General features: G+C 31.9%; 1 protein-coding gene across 1 annotated transcript in view; it reads right to left on the reverse strand.

The window, feature by feature from the left end:
• LOC106793876 (paired box protein Pax-6-like) overlaps positions 1–8,873 on the reverse strand; it is a 53,357-nt gene extending 44,484 nt beyond the window's left edge. The window contains exon 1 of the mRNA XM_014761153.1: positions 8,520–8,873. The gene's annotated coding sequence lies outside the window, so the exon portion shown is untranslated. The remainder of the gene's footprint in view (positions 1–8,519) is intronic.
• Between the last annotated feature and the right edge of the window lie 702 nt (positions 8,874–9,575).

The raw sequence follows: 9,575 nt of genomic DNA on the forward strand, positions 1-9,575 counted from the left end.
ACCCTATTGATCACTGTAACAAATGTTTCTATTTATATTATTTGATATATTTATATAAAAGCTACAAAAAAAATTTCTAATGAAAAATTATATACATCTATTTGCAAGATGATTAGATAAAATCGATGGTATCAATAGCATTCTTAGTAGCAATTAATTTTTCAATAAGTATTAGTTCATCAAGAGAGTTTTTGTAATCGTTAGCGTGTTAGCCTAACATTTGAATAATTAAATTTATACCTGTCTTCTTATAATTTTGTATATACGTTTGAAAAATTTTTATCAACGATACATTATTAATAAATCTATTTATTGTTTTAATAAATATGTTTATTTCTAGTAAAACACGTGCGGTGTTTTAAATCGTATTCACGATTCTGTATCGTGATTTCATCGTTAACAATGGTGAGAATTCAAATAATAATTCGTGAAAGAAACATACGTATAATTAATTAAACACATACACACACGCACACACACAGTTAATAGAAATATTAAATAAAACTTAGAAAATAAATCGGTTGTTAATGAAAAATATACTTTTGATTTGATAACAAATTAATAGAAAACGAATTGAGAGAAAAAGAATTCAATTTGCTGAACAAACGAGATTAATATAATTAATAATTATAAATAATTAATTTTGAATATCGTGTTGAGAAATATTATTAACAAATAATATTCTTACCGAGCACGTATCCAAGCCGACATGTGTACAGTGAAACGGCCAAGCTACAACTGCCTCGACTGTTTACATGTATAAAGGAAAAAAGTAAACACAGGTATAGAATATAGTTTCTATCATTTGAACGTGTTTGGAAAAGGTCAGGGACGCGATTATTTATCAAAGTTCTTTTTCGTTCGTAATCTTGCGAAAAAAGTCAACTAACGATAATATAAAACGTTCTCGAACGAATTTATTATTTTATTAAATAAATCTACACTTTTTTTTCTTTTTTAATATTTTCCGATTGTCTGTAAATGGGATAACGGATGTTCAACAAAAATTCATATTTTTTTTACTAACTTTGTTAATAAAAACAAAACAGGATTTTTTCAACGATATAATAAATTCATATTTTACCAAGTTTATAAAATTTTTAAAATAAAGCAAAAATGATGAAGAAATTTTGTGTACTTTTCAATTAAAAACCAAACATTCGACAGATTAAATTCGCGTTATGAAATTTTCTTAAATCTTTCTCGAAAAATCTTCCTACCGACAAGTGTTATTTTGTCTTCTTCTTCTTCTTCTTCTTCTTCTACTTTTTTTTTTTTTCCTTTTCATTTTTATCTACGTTATATATACATATACATATGTGTTTTTTTTTTCCTCGACAGAAGTATAATATCTCTTATGTAATTCTTTCATTCGCATAATCCCACCTGTGTAAATTAGAACGCTTGACGTTTCATTGACATATCGTCATTTGAGTACTCTCTGCTCAAACGTGGCACACGCTAAAATTATAATATACTCTAATTAAATAAACCGGGCTCAAATATTTTTTAGCTAATTTACTTTTTTCTTTCTTTCTTTCGATCAATTACTTATTCCCCGTACTTTCCATCATTGACTTTCCTAATGCAAAGAAGAATGTAAAAAAAAAAAAGAGAAATCATTCGACGAATATTTGGCCCATATAGAATAAATTTTTATTGCGCACCTCCTCCTATCCTCCCACCCTTCCCATTTCCATTCCCTCACACCCATACACGTATACACGTATTTACGTAAAGATGAACGCTCGTTCGTTTTTAAAAAGAGTCGACGTTTACCCTCTTAAAACGTAATTCCTCCGATGAAATAATAATACGCGAGAGCATGTAGGGATTCTGTTAAAAGGAATAAAAAAAACAAACGAAAAGGGAAAAAAGAAAATGGGGGGATGAACGTAACATTGGCGATATGAAGTATCGTAATTACCTCGCTTCGTACTCGTTGAAGATGTTAACTACTCTCGCTAAAGTAACACACCCCTTCAAATTCTTCATCACGTTTGCACCGAGAAAGCGCGAGAAAATAACAGACTAAGAGATGAGAAAAAACAAACAAATAAAATAGAAGGAAGGAGATAAAAAGAGTGAGAGGGAGAGAGAGAGAGAGAGAGAGAGAGAAGAAACAGGAGGAAAGAGGAAATACATTGGTGAAGGATCGGAGGGAGTAGAAGTGAGGCTAAGTGCGATAATTAGTGTTGCGAAGGGTTCCCTTGGTTATCATCGTGATGCATACGAGAGATATCTCAAGAGAGAGAGAGAGAGAGAGAGAGAGAGAAGAAAGTAAAAAAAGGAACGTATATGAAAATGCTCTCTCTCTCTCTGTCAAGATAAAATAAAATATTCGTCTATTTTTAACACGACCTTATCTACACAAGAAATGTTGTATCTTTCTGTATATGGTAAAGAGAGAGGGTAGAGAGGAGGATAGGGGAAGATTATGGGGGGGAGGGGAATAAACGAGTAGGTAGGTATACGTCAAATCGGAATAAAAATAAAAAATGTATATATGTTAATATATTCTTATGTATAACTTGTTTTTTTGTGTAGATTGTACGAGTCGGGTGACATATGTTATCAAATTTTTGCGTCGAAAAATTAAACACCTGATCTCACATTAAATATTAAATATTCAATATTAATAATATTATTCGCATTTTTTCTTTCTTTTTTTTTTTCGTAAATATTAATAATTCTTATTTTATAGTAATATATATCTCTCTCTCTCTGTGTGTGTTATTTGATCTGTTATCGTTATAAATGTTATTCGAAATATCTTTTTGTGGGTTAATATAATATTAATTGGTTTACGCATTAAAATGAATTAATCGATAAGTTGACTAGCATTGAGTTAACCTTAAATTTGTTATCGTATTAATGCGAAGGTAATCAATGCGAATGGAAAATACAAAAAAAAATATACCTGTATATAATAAATCCTTGATAAAATCAAAATGAAATGGTTCGATGTAATATCATCGAAACCATTTCTTATGAATTTTAATGAGTCAATATAAGTTGATCGAATGAAACCAACGTTAACGTTAAAAATAAATAACCTTAGATAAATCAGTAATAAAAAAAAAAAAGAAAAAAAAAGAAAGAAAAGTAAATGTGAAAAAACACGTATGAACAAAATCTATCGCAAAAATTACATTGGAAATTTTTCGAATTATTATGTACGATTACATGCGATAGAAAATAATTTAAAAAAAAAATCCATAAGTAGACTGATTATTTAAGAAACGGTATTATAAGAGTTATCAATGTGCGATTGTACAACAAAAAATGTATATAAATCTTTGATACGGCAAAACAAAAAACAAACAAAAATAAAAAGAAGAAGAAGAAAAAGAAGAAAAAGAAGAAAGAACATTATTCGAACGTAGCAAAAGAAGGGAAAATAGTATACATAAATAGAAAGAGACTACTTTTATCATTAAAAAAAAAAAAAGAAACAAAATCCCTGTGTGAAAGCATTTCACAAGAGTTAACGAACTAATTAGGACGTAATAAATCCTGAAATCGTTATTGTTAGTTATCGCGTGTCGGTGTATCAACGAATCCTCAGAAAGGGAAAAATTGTTAGAGAAAGTGAGATAGGAAAGAGAGAGAGTGAGATAGGGAACGATGTCAATGGGAAAAGAAACAGATTCGTGAAACGAACAAACGAAACGAAACGATATGAAACGATACGAATACGGATACGGATACGGATACGGATACGGATACGATACAAGAAGCAAAGGATGAACGTCGCGAAGTGAAACACACCGGCGAGCATTCGTAGAATGAAAGAACCTTTTCAGACACAAATCATGGCGCAAAGTGAGCTCTCTGTTATTGCGGATTGACGATTTAACGCCCGTGCTGGGAAATTCTAAAAAGAAGAGAGAGAGAGATAGACAGAGATAATTATCAAAGGGTTACGGATTATTTATCGTAGTCTCAACGAGATATACGATGTAGCATCGGAGCTTGGAATACGGGATAAATAATAGAAGGGAAAAAATGGGGAGTGGGCTGGTGCTGGGGGTGGGGGGTGGGGGTGGAGTTGAAAAAAGATGAGTAGTGATAGTCCTGACGTAACGTTTTAAAGAAGAGCACGAAGTTACGGTAAAGGAATAATAAAAAAAAAAAATCAACAGGAAAAAGATATTGAAAGAAGGAAAAAAGAGAGAGACACAGAGAGAGAAAGAGAGAGAGAGAGAGAGAGCAGAGCAGATAAATGGAAAAAATGTTATAGTACCCCAGCTGTTTTCTGTCACCGACGGCACATAATCGGATCTGAAGAATTATAAGAAAAGAAGCGAGAAAGCATGTTCTCCCGTCTCTGCAAATTGTTCGAAATATTTTTTTTGCGACCACCCTCCCCCCTTCCCCCCGCCCCATCTTTTTTTTCTTTCTTTTTTATTTGTGTATATTTTCATTGTTATTTTTTTTTGCAAACAAATCTCCTCGCGTTCCTATTTTTATTTATTACTGTTAATACTTGGCGTGCGCGAAATAAGTGGGGAGGGGATGAATATATGCACATGCGTTTTTACTTTTAATCTTTTTCTTTCCCCAAAATAGAATTCATTTCGTTCTGAAAAAAGAAAGAGAGAGAGAGAAAGAAAGAGAGGAAGTGAATGAGAAAAGGATAGAGAATCTTTGGTATAGAAGATAACAGGAGGGTAAAAAGATAGGCTGGAAGCTGGAGAGTATAACGGAGAGGTAGAGAGAGAGAAAAAGAGAGAGAGAAAGAGAAAGAGAGAGAGTGTACATCGCGCTCGCATATTGTGCAAGAGGATTACCTTGGATTATGCCCGACTGAGCGCAAACAGGATCTCACCGGCTTGTGTTTACAAGACGCCAAGCTGTCGATTTAGTAAACTCGAACTCAACTCTATCTCTCAACGAATAGCAACCGATTCGAATCGGATCGCGATTAACGCCATAAACCATAATATCTACCCTCGGCATGATTTAAACCTCCTCCCTATATCGTACCTATCTAATAAATAATATTTCCTTACGACAAATATCCGAAATTACTTATTTAAAATAATATACAATATTAAATATCTATTACGAGAGTAGTAGATAAATACGATGATTAAAATAATATTAATCACAAACTTAATTACGATGATAGATAATTTTGCAATATTACTTAGATAATGTTTATTATTTATAATTATATCGTAATCGTAATTCACTAATGCACAATTATAATATCGAGTACGAATAAGAAGTATTTCAAATTTATGTGATACCAAAATTCTTGGACACAATGTTTAGTTTTTCTTTTTTAATAATTACATATGTTTTCCAATTATATTGCATTAACTTATTTAATTTTGAAATATAATTCAATGAAAGTAATATCTCGTAACAATATATCCTACTTCCTTCCCCCAGCGCCCCCATTGTTTTTATGCCCTTTTCATTTAATTCGATATTAATTCGAACGTAAAGAAAATGTTATATTATACGCGTGTATATACGTATAATTGGTAATTTTTTTTTTTTTTTTCACACAAAATTCGTCACGAGAGTTTAAAACGTTTCTTGGTTCAATCATTTCCTAATTCATCCACCACCACCCCCCCCCCCTCTTTCTTTGATTTCATCCCTATCCTAATTCATACGACAACGTGTTCGAAACGTAACGGTGACAACGCGATACGCGAGAAACAACGTCGGCTTGGTATTATACAACCGGATGGTAATAGGTTCCATATCCAAGAGCTGCCGGCACATTATGCTTTACATTTCCGGGGAAACACTGTTAATGGCACTGGCACCGGCAGTACCAACACAATCACTATCACCATCATCACTACTATTACTACTACTATTACATTACTGTATTCCTGTTAAACATGTACGCACACACACGTATGTGAATGTCCCAAATGTCACCGTTTCTGACGCAGCGCACGTCAAAATTCATCCCCCATAATGTATGTATGTATGTACGTATGCATGTATATATATATATATGTATGTATGTATGTATGATATATATGTCTCTCTCTAAAGATATATATCTCTACGTATATATATATGTGTGAGCTCAAATTCGTGGGTATTAATTGCTTGCACTGCCGCATACGCATTGACTTCTATACACCCATTATGTTACCCGTTAACGCACATCTATAATATCCGTTCATTGATTGATAATAACACGAAAATGAATGAGAGAGAAAGAAGTAGTAGAGGTTTCCAATTATTTCGTTTACTCATCGATATTATATTCAAATCATTACGTTTTCAATGCGAACGAATTAATAATTCTATTTAATCGATTTGTACTTTTATATAACGGAAATAAATACAAAAAAAAAAGGAAAGAAAAAAAAAGAAAACCAGACACGAAGAAAAATTGTCATTTATTACATTTGATTTTTTGTTTTTTTTCTTTTTTCTTTTCGTTCACAAATTGATTGCAATCGATTTGGCCTTGTTTCAATGTTTTACTCGTACCAGATAAATGGATGAAAGTATTTGATGTCTTTATGCTTGTTTAAATGAGCTTATATAACAAACAAACAAAAAAAGAAAAAAAATAATAGCGTGTGCGTTATCGTTAAGAGGTGTAAATAGGTATATGTATATGTAAGTATATAAACGAGAGCAACGTCAAATTATCTTACTTAGAGTCGAGACGAGCAATCGATCGACCGTTTACACTGCTTAAGCGAGTGGAACCAACTGCAAGAAGCGACACCATATGCAACTTAATTGTCTACGAACGATACTAAAGTCATGCCAAGTTTCATACTCATGCTCTGACTCTCTCTCTCTCTCTCACACACATCTTAAAAAAAAAAAAAAAAGGAAACAATATTACTCGTGATATCTCGCATAAAAACTTTGCATTCTCTCGTATTTAAATTATTAACGTTATTTAAGAATATCACTTCAGCAATAATACAAAAATAAAAGTGATAATAAAAATGACGTTAGATCCAAATTTTGCATAAGCAAAATTTAAGAGTCACGGTATTACGCAAAATATATTTTATTCGTTATTTAAATAAAAAAAAAAAATCTTGAGGTCAATAATACATACATACGTACATACATATATATGTCAATATTGTTAAATAAGAATGAAATAACCCATAGAAACAGAAATAGGATCGAATTGCACCCTAAAACGATTTTCAAAAGCTACCGCTTTCATTTTCGTATCGAGTACCGATCGACGAGAAGCTTTTTCATCTCGAAAGCCACGAAAGGAACCCTCTCTCTCTCTCTCTCTCTCTCTTCATCTCTTGCACTCTTTCTCTCTCTTATCCTCTCTCTTGACGATGGAAAGGTTCGTTCACAATGGTTGGCGTCGAATACGTCACCGCGGGGTGTCCGCACTTGTGTCGCCTTGCCATTCTCTCTCATTCTCTCTCTCTCTCTCTCTCTCTCTCTTTTTTTCTATCATTCTCTCCGTCTTTCTCTCTCTCTCTCTCTCTCTTTATTTACTCAATCTAACTTGCTTTACGGATTTGCCACGGCAAATTCATAGTCTATCGCCTAATTACCCTATAATACAAGTGAAAGAGAAAATGAGAAAGAGAGGAAGAGGGAGAGAGAAAGAGAGAGAGAGAGAAAGAGAGAGAGAGAGAGACAGATTGAAACGCATTCATCTTCTATAGAATACCATAGCTATTGTGTTTTAAGCTGTATTATTAGAGACGCCTACATGCAATTTATACCGGTAATTATTACCGATACTGTGATTAAATGTTAAAAGAGAACATCATTCCTATTTAATTCTGTTCTTTTTTTTTTCTCTGTACTTTTTTTGTTTTTTTTTTTTTTTTAAATCATTTATAGATAGTAATATATTATTGTTATTCTACTAAAAAGAATGATATTTTAAAAAATTTTTACGTGTAATTTTAATATATTATAATCTACGTATATATATCACAATTTTGGAATTCTTTTCAAAGATTAAACTTTTTTTCGAACTAGAAATATTTTATACTATACACATACGCTTATTATCGATTGTCGTTTAATAAAAAGAAATTCTTTTTTTTCCAACGCGTGTGAGAAAATGATTATTCATATAATGATAGTGATAGAAAAAAAAATGTTAAGATAAAACATATGTGAAAAAAAAAAAAATATGACGCTCATAAAAAGACGCGAAAATCGACTAAAATCAGAAACGTATATTTAGATGTACCTCATTTTTTCTAATGGGTACAATTCAAATATACATATATGATATATATATATATACATTTTTTATATTTTACGTAAGTTATTCACGATTGTGATTAAATAGAAGAAAACTTATCTTACGCGTGAGAAAAATTAATAATCTCGGGAATGAAAATAAAAATATTAAAAATATAAAAATTCATATACAAAAAAACTAACAAAAAAAAATAATATATATGTATATATATATATATATACATAACGCTCATAGAAACTGGAAGAGAACTACGGTGTGAAACCTCAAAACCACAGAGCAGTCTCTTCGCGGAAAAGATCAAAGCGTAAAGCACGTGATCACGTACCAAGATCTCTCTCTCTCTCTCCTTTTCCTTCTTTCTTCTTCCTTCTTCTTCTTCCTGATCTTCTCTCTCTGTCTTTTTCTTTATTTCTTCCGACGGCCGACGGGGGTTGTTGTCGTCTACTTCTTTCGATTTGTCGTTCCCTCCACCTCCTCGATCGGCAAGAAAACGATTTCTTGTATCCTTGAAATATTGTCTTCTTTTTCTATCCTCTTAAATGATCAACGATGATGATGATGATCTACGATGATCTATCCTTACCAATCGTGTTGTCACTTTGAAGTTCTATTTTATTATACACACGCGTATATTAACACTTATTTAATTAATCCTCCTCGAGTCTTTTTAAAAATTATATTCAATCACGATAATCGATTTATAATATATTTATGATTTTTTATTATTACTATTATTATTATTATTATTATTATTATTATGTATTAAACGTAATAATAACGCGCACAAAACAACCGACCGATCTATTTAATAATTAATCTATCTATCTATCTATCTATCTATCTATCTTTTAATCTATCTTTTTCACAAAAGATAGATTTCAATTAACAGTGCAAGAAGAGTTGCTGATCATTTAAACACGTTTAATTGTATTTGTTTCAAAAGGGACGAATTTTATTTAAATTAAACCTCACGTTTGTGTTAACCCTCACGGCGAGTATTAATCCAAAACAGAAACCTCCTTTCTCTTTCTCTCTCTATCTCTCTCTCTCTTTATCTTTCTATTTATCTCTGTTTCTATTTCTCTCGTTCGTTTCGACAAGTTCCGCAAGGATCGGTTGCGACGGGACGATCCGCACGATAAGAACGCACGTGTCTTTCTGATCGGGTCACCTTCTTTTCGCGTAGAAATAAGAGAAGAGTAATATGGTGGTGGTAATATGGAAGGAGATGTCAAAATCGTACGGTCTCGATGGAATTTCGTAGAAAAGTTTAACGCACTCTTTGCTATTTTCTCTTTTTATCTATCCATCCATCTATCTTTCTTTATCTTTATCTTTTTCCTTATCTCTATCTCTTTCTCTTTCTCTCTCCTTCTCTCTC

The sequence above is a fragment of the Polistes canadensis genome, unplaced genomic scaffold (genome assembly GCF_001313835.1).
Source record: "Polistes canadensis isolate GaletaPanama2010 unplaced genomic scaffold, ASM131383v1 scaffold_20, whole genome shotgun sequence".
Taxonomy (NCBI): Eukaryota; Metazoa; Arthropoda; class Insecta; order Hymenoptera; family Vespidae; genus Polistes; species Polistes canadensis.